The 13,085-nt window shown below is 38.2% G+C and overlaps 2 long non-coding RNA genes across 2 annotated transcripts; one reads left to right on the forward strand and one right to left on the reverse strand.

Annotated features, from left to right (window-relative positions):
- Positions 1–8,926: 8,926 nt before the first annotated feature.
- Positions 8,927–9,488, forward strand: LOC134288107 (uncharacterized). Its single transcript, XR_009997758.1, has 2 exons — positions 8,927–9,232; positions 9,305–9,488. It is a non-coding gene; the product is annotated as an uncharacterized LOC134288107 (long non-coding RNA).
- A 1,435-nt stretch (positions 9,489–10,923) lies between these two features.
- Positions 10,924–11,804, reverse strand: LOC134288106 (uncharacterized). Its single transcript, XR_009997757.1, has 2 exons — positions 11,180–11,804; positions 10,924–11,107 (listed from the first exon to the last, which is right to left on the reverse strand). It is a non-coding gene; the product is annotated as an uncharacterized LOC134288106 (long non-coding RNA).
- Positions 11,805–13,085: the final 1,281 nt, after the last annotated feature.

Consider the following 13,085-nt stretch of genomic DNA (forward strand, 5'->3'; position numbering starts at 1 on the left):
AGTTTGGTGCCGAATCGGGTGATTTTGTACACCGGTTTGGCATCGCAAGCCTCCATTTTGTCGATGAGCGTAGCGAAATCGATATTTTTGACAACCAGCGGCGGTTGCTTTTGGTTGTTGTGGGTGTTTTCCTGTGTGGTAATTACCGTACCTGACTTTCTTTTCGGAGCGTGGGGAGTGCTGGGAGCTCCATTGCCTTCAGAGTCCAGTGAGGCGGTCGCCAGCTTGGCGAACTTGTTACTGTTCAGGTGCTGCTGCTGCTTCAGTTTGCAGTCGTCGACGGTAGGGGGGGACGTCTTCCGTTTATGGGGTTTACCTACGGTCATCGAATCACCAGAGTCAAGTGGATACGGCTTGGGTCTGGGTTCATCTCGGTTGAGGGACACTTCTTTCGGCTTCCTCTTGTTGTTGGACAAAAGCCAACTATTGTTTTCTTCTTCTTCCGTTACTTCCATGGTCGACGCGAAAATTTTCTCGGCCAAGCGCAAAACACGTCAGAACGTGCCGCTTGCTAGGACTGGAATGATCCTCATAATGAGGGGTGGAGCATGCACACACAATTTATACCCACAGAATAGAGCCTGTAGCACCGCCCTTTCCGAGTGTTTCTCAGTCATTTTTGCAGCTTGCGCAAATGGAACGGAATCGCGGAGCGTGTTTCATCATAATCAAATTCTGAGTGCCGTTAAATTAAAATTCTTTCAACATGCAAGTCAATAAAACCAATAAATTCATAGAAACATGAATAAGACAGATTTTTCCGTATTAAATTTGTAGAAACAAATTGTGAGAAAATAGCTGATTGAAAATAAATCATTTGCGCTCATTTCAGCTGTCTTGTGGCAGTCTCAATTTTCTCAAATTGCATTCTAAACAACTCTTGCGAATGAAATTGTGTGGCCTTGAGAAAGGCCGTTTTATTAGATTTCACTTATTATCACTCGGGAAAGTATCATCTTGATGTGTTTGACGCAAGCAGTGACGCGCTTTTGAAAGTGTGTTTTCCTCCATTGGCAACCGTCCAAAACTTCTCACTGAACCGATGCGATCACCACCATTACTGGTAGGAGCCGATCACCGCCAGCCAGCTGCTGCTTCTGCCACAATGGCGATAGTGCCTATTTTCCACCGTCCCAAGCAGTCGGAACGGCTTAGTGTACTCGCTGAAAATCTTTGATGGAAAGAGCTGATCGTTGGTCTGTCGGAGAATGTCGAACTAGATGCTGCTGCTGGCACGCTCGTGTTTGCTCCGTATCGATGACCTCTCTGGGCAAGGTGCAAAGTGTGAATGATGAGGGGTGGAGCATGCACACATAATTTATATCCACAGAATAGAGCCTGTAGCACCGCCCTTTCCGAGTGTTTCTCAGTCATTTTTGCAGCTATCGCAAATGGAACGGAATCGCGGAACGTGTTTCATCATGATCAAATTCTGAGTGCCGTAAAATTAAAATTCTTTCAATATGCAAGTCAATAAAATCAATAAATTCATAGAAACATGAATTAGACAGACTTTTCCGTATTAAATTTGTAAAAACAAATTGTGAGAAAATAGCTGATAGAGAATAAATCATTTGCGCTCATTTCAGCAGTCTTGTGGCAGTCTCAAATTGCATTCTAAACAACTCTTGCGAATTAAATTTTGTGGCCTTGAGAAAGGCCGTTTTACCAGATTTCACTTATTATCACTCGGGAAAGTATCATCTTGATGTGTTTGATGCAAGCAGTGACGCGCTTTTGAAAGCGTGTTTTCCTCCATTGGCAACCGTCCAAAGCTTCTCACTGAACCGATCCGATCACCGCCAGCCAGCTGCTGTTTCTGCCACAATGGCGATAGTGCCAATTTTCCACCGTCCCAAGCAGTCGGAATGGCTTGGTGTGTGCTCGCTGAAAATCTTTGATGGAACCGGCTGATCGTTGGTCTGCCGGCGAATGTCGAACTGGATGCTGCTGCTGGCACCACGATGATGCATGCGACGCTCGTGTTTGCTCCGTATCAATGACCTCTCTGGGCAAGGTGCAAAGTGTGAATGATGAGGGGTGGAGCATGCACACATAATTTATACCCACAGAATAGAGCCTGTAGCACCGCCCTTTCCGAGTGTTTCTCAGTCATTTTTGCAGCTAGCGCAAATGGAACGGAATCGCGGAGCGTGTTTCATCATGATCAAATTCTGAGTGCCGTAAAATTAAAATTCTTTCAATATGCAAGTCAATAATTCACTCAATAATTCATAGAAACATGAATTAGACAGACTTTTCCGTATTAAATTTGTAGAAACAAATTGTGAGAAAATAGCTGATAGAGAATAAATCATTTGCGCTCATTTCAGCTGTCTTGTGGCAGTCTCAATTTTCTCAAATTGCATTTAAACAACTCTTGCGAATGAAATTTTGTGGCCTTGAGAAAGGCCGTTTTACTAGATTTCACTTATTATCACTCGGGAAAGTATCATCTTGATGTGTTTGATGCAAGCAGTGACGCGCTTTTGAAAGCGTGTTTTCCTCCATTGGCAACCGTCCAAAACTTCTCACTGAACCGATTCGATCACCACCATTACTGGTAGGAGCCCATCATCGCCAGCCAGCTGCTGCTTCTGCCACAATGGCGATAGTGCCTATTTTCCACCGTCTCAAGCAGTCGGAATGGCTTGGTGTGTGCTCGCTGAAAATCTTTGATGGAACCGGCTGATCGTTGGTCTGCCGGAGAATTTCGAACTGGATGCTGCTGCTGGCACCACAATGATGCATGCGACGCTCGTGTTTTCTCCGCACTGAATGCTGAATGCCGTCGAGAACTGGCCCGCCACTTGCTGCCGTGGATGAGATTTCCGAGTGTCGTCGCTGAGTCGGTGTGCTGCTGCCCAGCTCGACGGTGGTCGAAACGGAACTGACGAACAGCTCTCGCATGATCGCATTCCGTTCTGCATCGTGTTTGCCCCTCACGATGCGCACCAATCAGAGAGCGGCGGTAGACTGAACGAGAAAATTTGTCCGTTACCCATATTTATAGATTTCAGCGATTTCAATGTCTAACTTTAAAACAAATTTTCCACTATTTATCAATGATTTTCAGGTTCACCGAATGTTACAAATTGAACGTGGGAGTTTCATCTTTCGAATAACGGGATTTGTTTATCATTTCGATCAGTGGAAAAGAGACTGTGAGCGTTTAAAATCTATCACTCAAACGTTACGCTCTTGGTTTCATAAATTTTGAAATGACACCGGGTATAGAAAACAGAGACGTAGTCCTACGTCAAAAAGAAATGTCCAAGATTCCAAAAACGACGGTTCTGATTCGTCGTGTTCAGTTTGCAAATCCACGTACAATATTTTGCGTGAAATGAAGAATTTTAGCGAAAATGTAAGCGTCGATTTTCTTACGTAAGTGCATTAGTGCGATACTGTGTAAAGTTGAAGTTGATGATGATTCTGAAGAAGCCATTTTGTGATGACACAAGAAAAGGCCTTAAATGTGACCTCCATGCAATAAAACAGGAAATATCTCCATTTAAAAATCGGTTACAATTTTTTTTAATTGGTTCTAAACATATTTTTTCAGCATTTAGAAACTTCTAAAATAATAAAACTTCACAAACTTCTGAAATAAAGCCTGTATCCGCAATAATCGGGACACAGAAGTACGGCAGTAGCTCTGTAATGAATCGGTAAAATTTGCCAAATCATTGACCAAGAACTTTTTGGTGTATGTTTATTATGTGTGCCAAATTTCATAAAAATCGATGCATTACTTTTAACTGTGGATGAAAAACAAACAGACGTGGTTTTAAGCAATTTGTACAATCATGACCAATTTTCATTCGCATAATAGATGGTTCTATTACGCTACAGTTCAAAGTTCTGTGATGATAATTATAAAATTTCGTTAGCAGTTATGATACTTATAGAGACACTTTCTTGCAAAATTTCATCAACGTTGATCAATTGGTTTGAAAGTTACTGGTGTTGATAGGGGTGAGTGTTAGTGAAAAATTTTCGTGTTTTTCATGTGTGATGTTTGCCTATTCATAACTTTTGAATTTCTCTGCCAATTTTCATGAAATTTTTACAGAAGATAGTTGATAACGTGTATATTATGCCTGCAAAATTTGATGATTATTGATATAGTACTTCCATTAGTACAATCGGAACAATAAAGGGTGCAGACTGTTTGCTGTCTGAGGAGCTAAAATCACGTTTAGTCCCAATACATGTTTCGACTATAACATTATTGATAGTGCATCGATTTTTTTGAAATTTTGCCTAAGCAACAAATGTACAGTGTATCAAACAATTGTCCGTACAGCAATTTATTGGTCAAAATAATTTTGCATTCAAATGTTTATAGCTTTTTTATACGTCAATCAAAAACGATGAAATTTTTACGAATCATGAACCATATATTGAAGCTCCACTGGTAAAATTTTCAGCGAGATCGAATCACTTTTCTGAAAGTTATAGAACTTTCAGAAAAACTTATGAGATTTTTGAACACATTTTTAAAACATTATATCTCAATATGTACTAGATGAAACTTTTTAAACTTTTTTGTGTTACAGCTTATACCTAAGGCTTTCATATGCAGCTTCGTTTGAGATTTTATATTCATTACAAAAAATATGAAAAATCTGTATATGTTCAGAGTATTATAAGGAAATTTATCATATTTTGATCAATAAAAGTGCCAAGTGTTTTCAACTTTTTTAAACTCTCTTAATGTAATATTTTTATACAGGACCTTCTAAACTACATATGAAGAGTAGGTCCTATGCATTTTTTGTTCAGTTGATGCACTTTTCTTGGTGGAAAACGTTTGGCAGATTATATTTGCAAAATATGGTATTTTTTTAAATATCGTCAACTACATACACGAAAAAAAAATTTCCATATGGAATATATAAGAAAATGTTATACATTTTTGCCATTTCGTTTTCCTAATAAAGCTCATTTGAGTGCGTTATATGAAACATAACATACACCGAATACAAAGTATAAGTTTTAACTTATGAATGCCATTTGCTCTTTGTAATAATTTATATTAGAATTTCCTCATACACTGATAAAAATATCCACATCGGGTTTATGTGTCAGCCTATATAGATTTTTGCAATAAGATTTTATAAATAAATTTCAAAAGCCCGACACATAACTCGAAATGAACTTCCAGCTTATTGAACCTATGTGTAGCTCTTTTAAATATTAAGGCTACGATATTTACATTGTAAATCGTAGAACGCATACAATTCTAGATTGAGTTTAAATAAGGGCGAAAGTAACATGAGAGAGTTCTCTTCATCGACTCTCTCTTCTGCAAATTAAAGTGACAAGATGCAAATTCAATCGAATTTTTTACACTTAGACGCTAGATTGCATCGCAATCTAGCGATTTATGACCAAAAAGCTCAACAATACTTGCATCTTGTCACTTTAATTTGAAGAAGAGAGAGTCGATGAAGAGAACTCTCTCATGTTACTTTCACCCTTATTTAAACTCAATCTAGAATTTATTTGTCTGGTTAAATGTTACCTGAGGTTTTACCCACGTATTATTTATATTTTTTGTTTAAATTATAAAACAAATTGTTTGTTTGAAAAATTTATTTAATACCATCATCATGCATATAGCTATATAAAAAACGTATCACAGCAATTGCACATTTCATATGAGGATATTGCACGAGCCCATTGTGCACAGCTGCCACACACAAATATCCCACCCACACGGTGCGTTGGTCAAACTTGCGATCTTCTATACGAATTAGCTTCGGCTTCCCGCAAAATCAACGGAATTATACTTTGACGGATTTCACTCAAGTCGGATGTTGGCTGCTTATCCGTTCCTAGATCCGTTCCGATTCGGCTGATGATTCAACCTCATCCGAGAAGCACGTGGTTGCACGTGGTGGGCGCTGGACGTCACAGCCAGCAGCAAAGCACATTGTGGCATTGTTGTACTGGAGTATCTGTTGAAGATTCTCATGGGGCGGTTCATATTTCCCTGCAGAAGAAACAGTAGAATCAGTTTTTATATCCCACAAATTAATTATTTAATCCCTAGATTAATCCTTTACCTTTGCATTTCTCGTTGTTCAAATGAGCTCCACAAACACCACCTTTTTTCTTTAACTGTAAACAAAATTCATTTTCAGGTTGAGTTCATTCTGGCATTTTCCATAGGAAATTTATGTGTGAACAGTTATGGATTTTTACTATATATTGGATTTCAAATATCGATGTCACTGGTGAAACTTTCAAAAAATATGTGTGGCGGTTATAAACGTCGGAATGAACTCTGTCCCTCAGAATATGTGTTCTCACACATAAATAAAATCATTGGATTTTTTGTAGTGTGTGTCAGTCTAATTTGGGGTGCAGTCAGCAATGAGCCATTTTACGAAGTGACAACAATGTTGATGATGATATTGGTTTTCACGGGTTATTGGACACTATAGTATTGTGGATTTACCGGCTACTTGTATTCTACCGGTTACTTAAGTAGCCGTTACAAAGTAGCCGTTTTCATATAAATATCAACTTGATTGTCAAAAAATGAATGTCGCTGAATAGCTAGTGGCAACGAGGAATAGCGCATACAATACAAATGTTAAAAAACATTTTTAAGTTACTCTTTTTATAAAACGGCCACTTTGGAGGCCATACTGAAGCGACCGGTAGAATACAAGTAGCCGGTAAATCCACAATATACCTCCTGTCAAAATTCATTCATAAAATCGGCTCGTAAAATAGACTATATTGCGGTAAAATAGAAAAAATCCAACGGGGTTGCGGTGGTTTCGACCGCCGCAGTCGTTCCGCAAACGTCAAAAGTGCTCGGTTCACGCTAAAAAGGTCTCACTCACTGGTTGCCATAAAATTCAAAAATAATTAAAATTGTTTCATTTATGTAATCGCAATTGCTGCCACAACATGTAACTTATTTCTGAACTATATTAGGTGTAGTTTTAGCACTTTAGTATGCAGCTGTACGCCATTAAACATAATTTAGATTTTCAACTATTTATTTTTGTTTCAAGGTTGTGTGCATACTTTTTGAAGTGAGCAGCAGTTTGACGTTTGCAGAACAGGTCTTCTTTGTCTTCTTCACTCCGCCAGGTTGGAAGATTTCTCTGGATACACGCTAAGGTCAGTTTACCTATTTTTCTAAAATATGGGTAAATTTTACTCAAATATGCGTAAACTTTACGCAAATATGAGTAAATAAAACTCATATTTTGGAAAAGTGCACATTCGCATTTATGGGTAATATTTACCCATATTTGGGTTACAATTACTCATATTTAGGTACACACTACCCATATTTGAGTCTTGTTTACCTATATTTGAGTATCATTTACGCATATTTGCGGTTGTGCACTTTTTGGAAAAAAGGTAAACTGAGCTTAGCGTGTAGGGGTAATCACGTTCAAATGTATGCGTGCCTTTTTAGTAGATGTAGTTGTGACACTGCAAGGAAAATATTTGCACTCTTGCCCCGGACGTTAGTTTTATCATTATTTACCCGTTTTACCCTGAGAGAGAGGAGACAGCTCACTGACGGCGCCGATGTTTACATTTCTTCTTCTTACTTCTTTTTACAATTTTGTGCGCCGCACAATGGTTTGAAAATTGATTATTGGTCAAAACTGTTTTGCATATTGAGTTTGCTGCGACAGAGCATGGAAAATAAATGGATTCGTTGCGCTGGTTGAGGAAAACTGACCATCATCATTTTATCTTTTTTAATTTCAACAACCGGAGCGAAATTTTAATAAGATACTTTGGATATTTGGCCATTCCACACCAGCAATGTGCGATTTTCAGCTCGGTTCGCGGTGACAGTTTGTGACAGGTCCTCCTTGACATTAAGTAGCACGCAATCGAAGCGAGCTGTCTCCTCTCTCTCAGGTTTTACCCAATTCGATTGGGTAATATTTGCATATGCAATCTGAATAGCCTTTCAATCGGCGTGCACTTTTGTGTGAGGAAAAATTTGCGCTAGTGTTTGTGTGTTGAAATGTCACTTATCTCTATAAGCAATAACTAACACTCAGATGTGGTGGTGAGCCTCATTTTTGACATTTAAACCTTGGACAGACTGGTGGTATTCGTACCATGGTACAATTATCTTGAAATGAGTTTCATACTGATAATTGTCTTCATTCAAGATAGCCTTGAAATAATTTTCTTGACAACTTGTACCATGGTACGAACACTACCAGTGTGTCCCAGGCCTTACGGGCAAAGTATCTAAATACCAAGGTAAGAGATTCCCGCTAATTTTCACGGATTAGTGAGAAAAGGAAAAAAGCATAAAATAGTTATGAAGTTTGCGCTGATTTGTATGGGCACATCACTATTTAGCAAACTTTATTAAGAAATTAAGCACTCCCATCTTAGAAGCAATTATTTAACTGCATCTGACTGGATTAAATGTGACCTCCATGCAATAGGCAAATATGACAGAAGCTAACGATCCCTCCGCATCTGGTGGCAGGAATGGGAACCCTACGAAAAGCGTGACTCCTCCAAAAAGTGCCATGGCGCAGCATAGATAAAGTGTACTTTCTCACTTTTTCGTATCGAATTCCGCATCGTAGAGAAACAAACGAGCACTTTTTGGAAAGAAAATTTATTTCTCTTTCAGATGCACATAGATCCGGTAGGTACATACGAACAATTTATGTGATAAATTTGAGGAGCTCTTGCTATGCCTCTGGCAGGCGATCTTCCGGATTTTTTGTTAGCTGGCCAATCCGGTGTCTGTCGGCGTGGGCATCAAGAATGATGATAATGGCGTGATGATAATGGAAGCCATTGCAAATGGAAAATAGCAATTTCTAGAGCAAAAAATGAGTAAAATTTGACGACAAAAAATCTACTTTTTTATGTATACAAACGATTTTCTCATTTTCTCACCAAGCGCCTCTACACTCAAATTAATTTACTGATAGAATCTAAGTGCAGAAAGCACATAGATTGAGAACGAGAGAGAGAAAAATCATTCTATGTGCAACACATGAAAATTAAAAGTTGCATTATTATATTTCATTCTTCCTGTGATATATTTAGAGTGCAGCAACATAAAAAGCAACCCTGTCAACATAAAATCCAAACGCAAGCATAACAATCATGGAACGAACATGGCGCGCGCAGAAAACACACTTTGTCGTGAAAAATTTCATTTTCATACGTGGTGCTCCGTTGACCGAGTTGCTTGCTGTTAATGAAGGTAAGAAGTCAACTTAATATTCTGACTGTACAAACTTTTTCAAACTACACATTTCTTTTGCATTTTCTGTAGAGAATTGCACTACATTGTTTGCCGCTTCGCCACCCTCACCAAGGACGATTTCGTAAACGATTTGGGAGCTGCCGGATACAGCTGCGACTGGAAGCTTGCAGTTGCGACTCACGTGCTAAAATACCTAATCCATTAGTGTTAAGTTCAAGTATTAAGTTCAATAAAATCAGCTTGGTCGTAAATGGTGTAAAATTTTGATTTATTTACATTTCGAAGCTAATCCCACGTGGAAATCATGTTGTTATTCGTCATAATGAAAACTATGCATTGTACGATTGAAAACCAATAGCGACGCACTTTAATTCTATCATGATTGAATCGGCAAAGATTTGATTGCGCTGCACATATTTTCCAAGTGTAAAAGCAACTGGTCTCAATCTAAGTGCAGAACTTTTAAATTTAATATGTTATTTATTCTGAGTGTACAATTGGGGGCCATCCGAATTAGCCTATAAAACAGGAAATATCGCCATTTGAAAATCGGTAACAATTTTTTTTAATTGGTTCTAAACATATTTTTTCAGCATTTAGAAACATCCAAACTAATAAAACTTCACAAACTTTGCTGAAATAATGACATTTTAGTGTGAAAACACCAACTTTTCATAACTAACGCAGATGTGTTGGTCTCATTTTTGACATTTGCGGGAATCTCTTACCTTGGTATTTAGATACTTTGATTTACGGGAATCTCTTACCTTGGTATTTAGATACGTTGACTACACTGAGAGACTGAAGTACTCTTTAAAGAGTACTTTTTCACCCATTTCGAGAGTAACTAGGTGAACTCATAAAAGGAGTAAACGGCATTTACTCTTAAAATGGTAAACTGCTTGTACGTCAAATCAACGAGTGAATATTACCCTTTTTCTAGAACGATTTGAAATTTGAAAAGAGTACAATTTACCCTTTTTTATCAATTTATGCACTGGGAATCCGGCATTACTCTATAAAGAATAAAAAGTACCCTTTTTTGCTAGTACAGTGAGGATTCGCTCGTTGGGTCACGACTGCGCCCCGATTAGCGAATCGTGTTCGTTCGTTGGGGCAACTGACAACTGATCAAAATGCTGTAAACACACGCAAGTGACGAAAAATATGTCACGAAACACTCACATACTTGCGTAAACGTTCTGTATAGAGGTAATCACGATCAAATGTATGCGTGCCTTTTTTGTAGATGTAGTTGTGAAACTGCGAGGAAAATATTTGCACTCTTGCCCCGGACGTCAGTTTTATCATTATTTACCCGTTTTACCCAATTCGATTGTGTAATATTTGCATATGCAATCTGAATAGCCTTTCAATCGGCGTGCACTTTTGTGTGAGGAAAAATTTGCGTTAGTGTTCGTGTGTTGAAATGTCACTTATCTCTATATACACTCAGAATAAATAACATATTAAATTTAAAAGTTCTGCACTTAGATTGAGACCAGTTGCTTTTACACTTGGAAAATATGTGCAGCGCAATCAAATCTTTGCCGATTCAATCATGATAGAATTAAAGTGCGTCGCTATTGGTTTTCAATCGTACAATGCATAGTTTTCATTATGACGAATAACAACATGATTTCCACGTGGGATTAGCTTCGAAATGTAAATAAATCAAAATTTTACACCATTTACGACCAAGCTGATTTTATTGAACTTAATACTTGAACTTAACACTAATGGATTAGGTATTTTAGCACGTGAGTCGCAACTGCAAGCTTCCAGTCGCAGCTGTATCCGGCAGCTCCCAAATCGTTTACGAAATCGTCCTTGGTGAGGGTGGCGAAGCGGCAAACAATGTAGTGCAATTCTCTACAGAAAATGCAAAAGAAATGTGTAGTTTGAAAAAGTTTGTACAGTCAGAATATTAAGTTGACTTCTTACCTTCATTAACAGCAAGCAACTCGGTCAACGGAGCACCACGTATGAAAATGAAATTTTTCACGACAAAGTGTGTTTTCTGCGCGCGCCATGTTCGTTCCATGATTGTTATGCTTGCGTTTGGATTTTATGTTGACAGGGTTGCTTTTTATGTTGCTGCACTCTAAATATATCACAGGAAGAATGAAATATAATAATGCAACTTTTAATTTTCATGTGTTGCACATAGAATGATTTTTCTCTCTCTCGTTCTCAATCTATGTGCTTTCTGCACTTAGATTCTATCAGTAAATTAATTTGAGTGTAGGAGCTGCGATGCGACGGCGGTCAGACGTCAAACTCTTTTTGACATCGATTTTGACATTGACAGTGCTTTTTAGTTGGGTTTTACCCCAACCAGTGAACATTCAACTATCGAGACAACCCATCTAACGAGCCGCCAACGAACGAATCGGGACTGTATATGAAACTGTCAAAATAAAGGGTTCTTGTCAAATTTTGATAATGAGTAATTTTTGCCCTTCTCAGAATTCCGACCGAGTACTCTTCAATGAGTGAAAATATTGTTTTTTGAGTGCATTCAGTCACCATGTTAGTGATTTTGCTAGGGATTTTCCTAATATTTACGGGTAAGTAAAACTAAATATTCGACTGCGTTTTTAAGTGATGAACTGATCAGTGGTTTCTTTATTTAACTAGGATGACGACGGTTCTGACCTCCACCTGGATCAACGTTGGATCCGCAGGTTTCCGCCAACCAGAAGCGGTATAAAGGTGATCCGACTGGCAAAACCAAGGGCAAACTCGTAGGAATGGTGAACATTAAAACAATAATCAAGTTAATAAATATTTTGCATAAGCAATCTATTGATGGTTATTTATTATTTATTTGCTGCATTTAGAAGTTTATTATATGTATTTTTTAAAATCCCCATATATTGATAAAGAGGGTAAATTTTACTCTTTTCATAATTTCCAATCGATCTAGAAAAAGGGTAAAAATCACTCGTTGATTTGACGTACAATCGGTTTACCCTTTTAAGAGTAAAGGCCGTTTACTCTTTTTATGAGTTCACCTACACTGAAATAAATTTCATGGTACATCGAACCATTCAACCATTATTAATATTACCATGCCTAAAAATAGTAACAGTGAGCATGTTTTCAGTGATGACTACTATGGTTTCCTTACAATTACCATGGTTTGACAACCATGCCAATAGTAATGAATACTATTTAATATGGTTGTCTGGAGTGCGTTTTCGTCGTTGTCTGAACCATGTTCATGTTTACCTACAACTATTCTCATGTTCAGTTATACCACGTTATACTGTTTCCATGAGTTATCGACTTCGGTGATATCACCGTCATTCTTCCAACAAATTATTTGCGACGTAGTTTCATGAGAATTTGCTATGGAGATAAATTTTGTTTTATAAAACTGGGGGTAAGTTTTTCATACATTTTTGGCTATTTTTAAAACCAACAAAGATAATTACTAAAACCCGCAGCAACTCGACCAATGATGTACCCACTAACTATTCTGTCTAACAGGCCACCGGCTCGGCCATCGGATTTAGAATTCGAGACCTTCATCAAGGCGAACATAGATGAAAAGTTTCGGGAATAGGCTAATGGAAGCGAAAAGTAAGACACGATTTTTTGAAATTATAACACATGCTCCACCACGTATTCCATCATCCACAGGCTTATTTCACAGGTTGTAAAAATCACTAACGTTACCGAATGACCCGGAGTAACTGCTACAGGCCAAAGAACAACCTGAATCATCTCGAAATGTGTAAATTGATACATTGAAGCAGAAAAATCCGCCCTGTGGATGACTTCCGATCCGCGGATGGACGGTGGCTATTTCCCGGATTCTTTCTCTATCAATTCCTCCGCCGCT

Source organism: Aedes albopictus, chromosome 2 (assembly GCF_035046485.1).
Source record: "Aedes albopictus strain Foshan chromosome 2, AalbF5, whole genome shotgun sequence".
Taxonomy (NCBI): domain Eukaryota; kingdom Metazoa; phylum Arthropoda; class Insecta; order Diptera; family Culicidae; genus Aedes; species Aedes albopictus.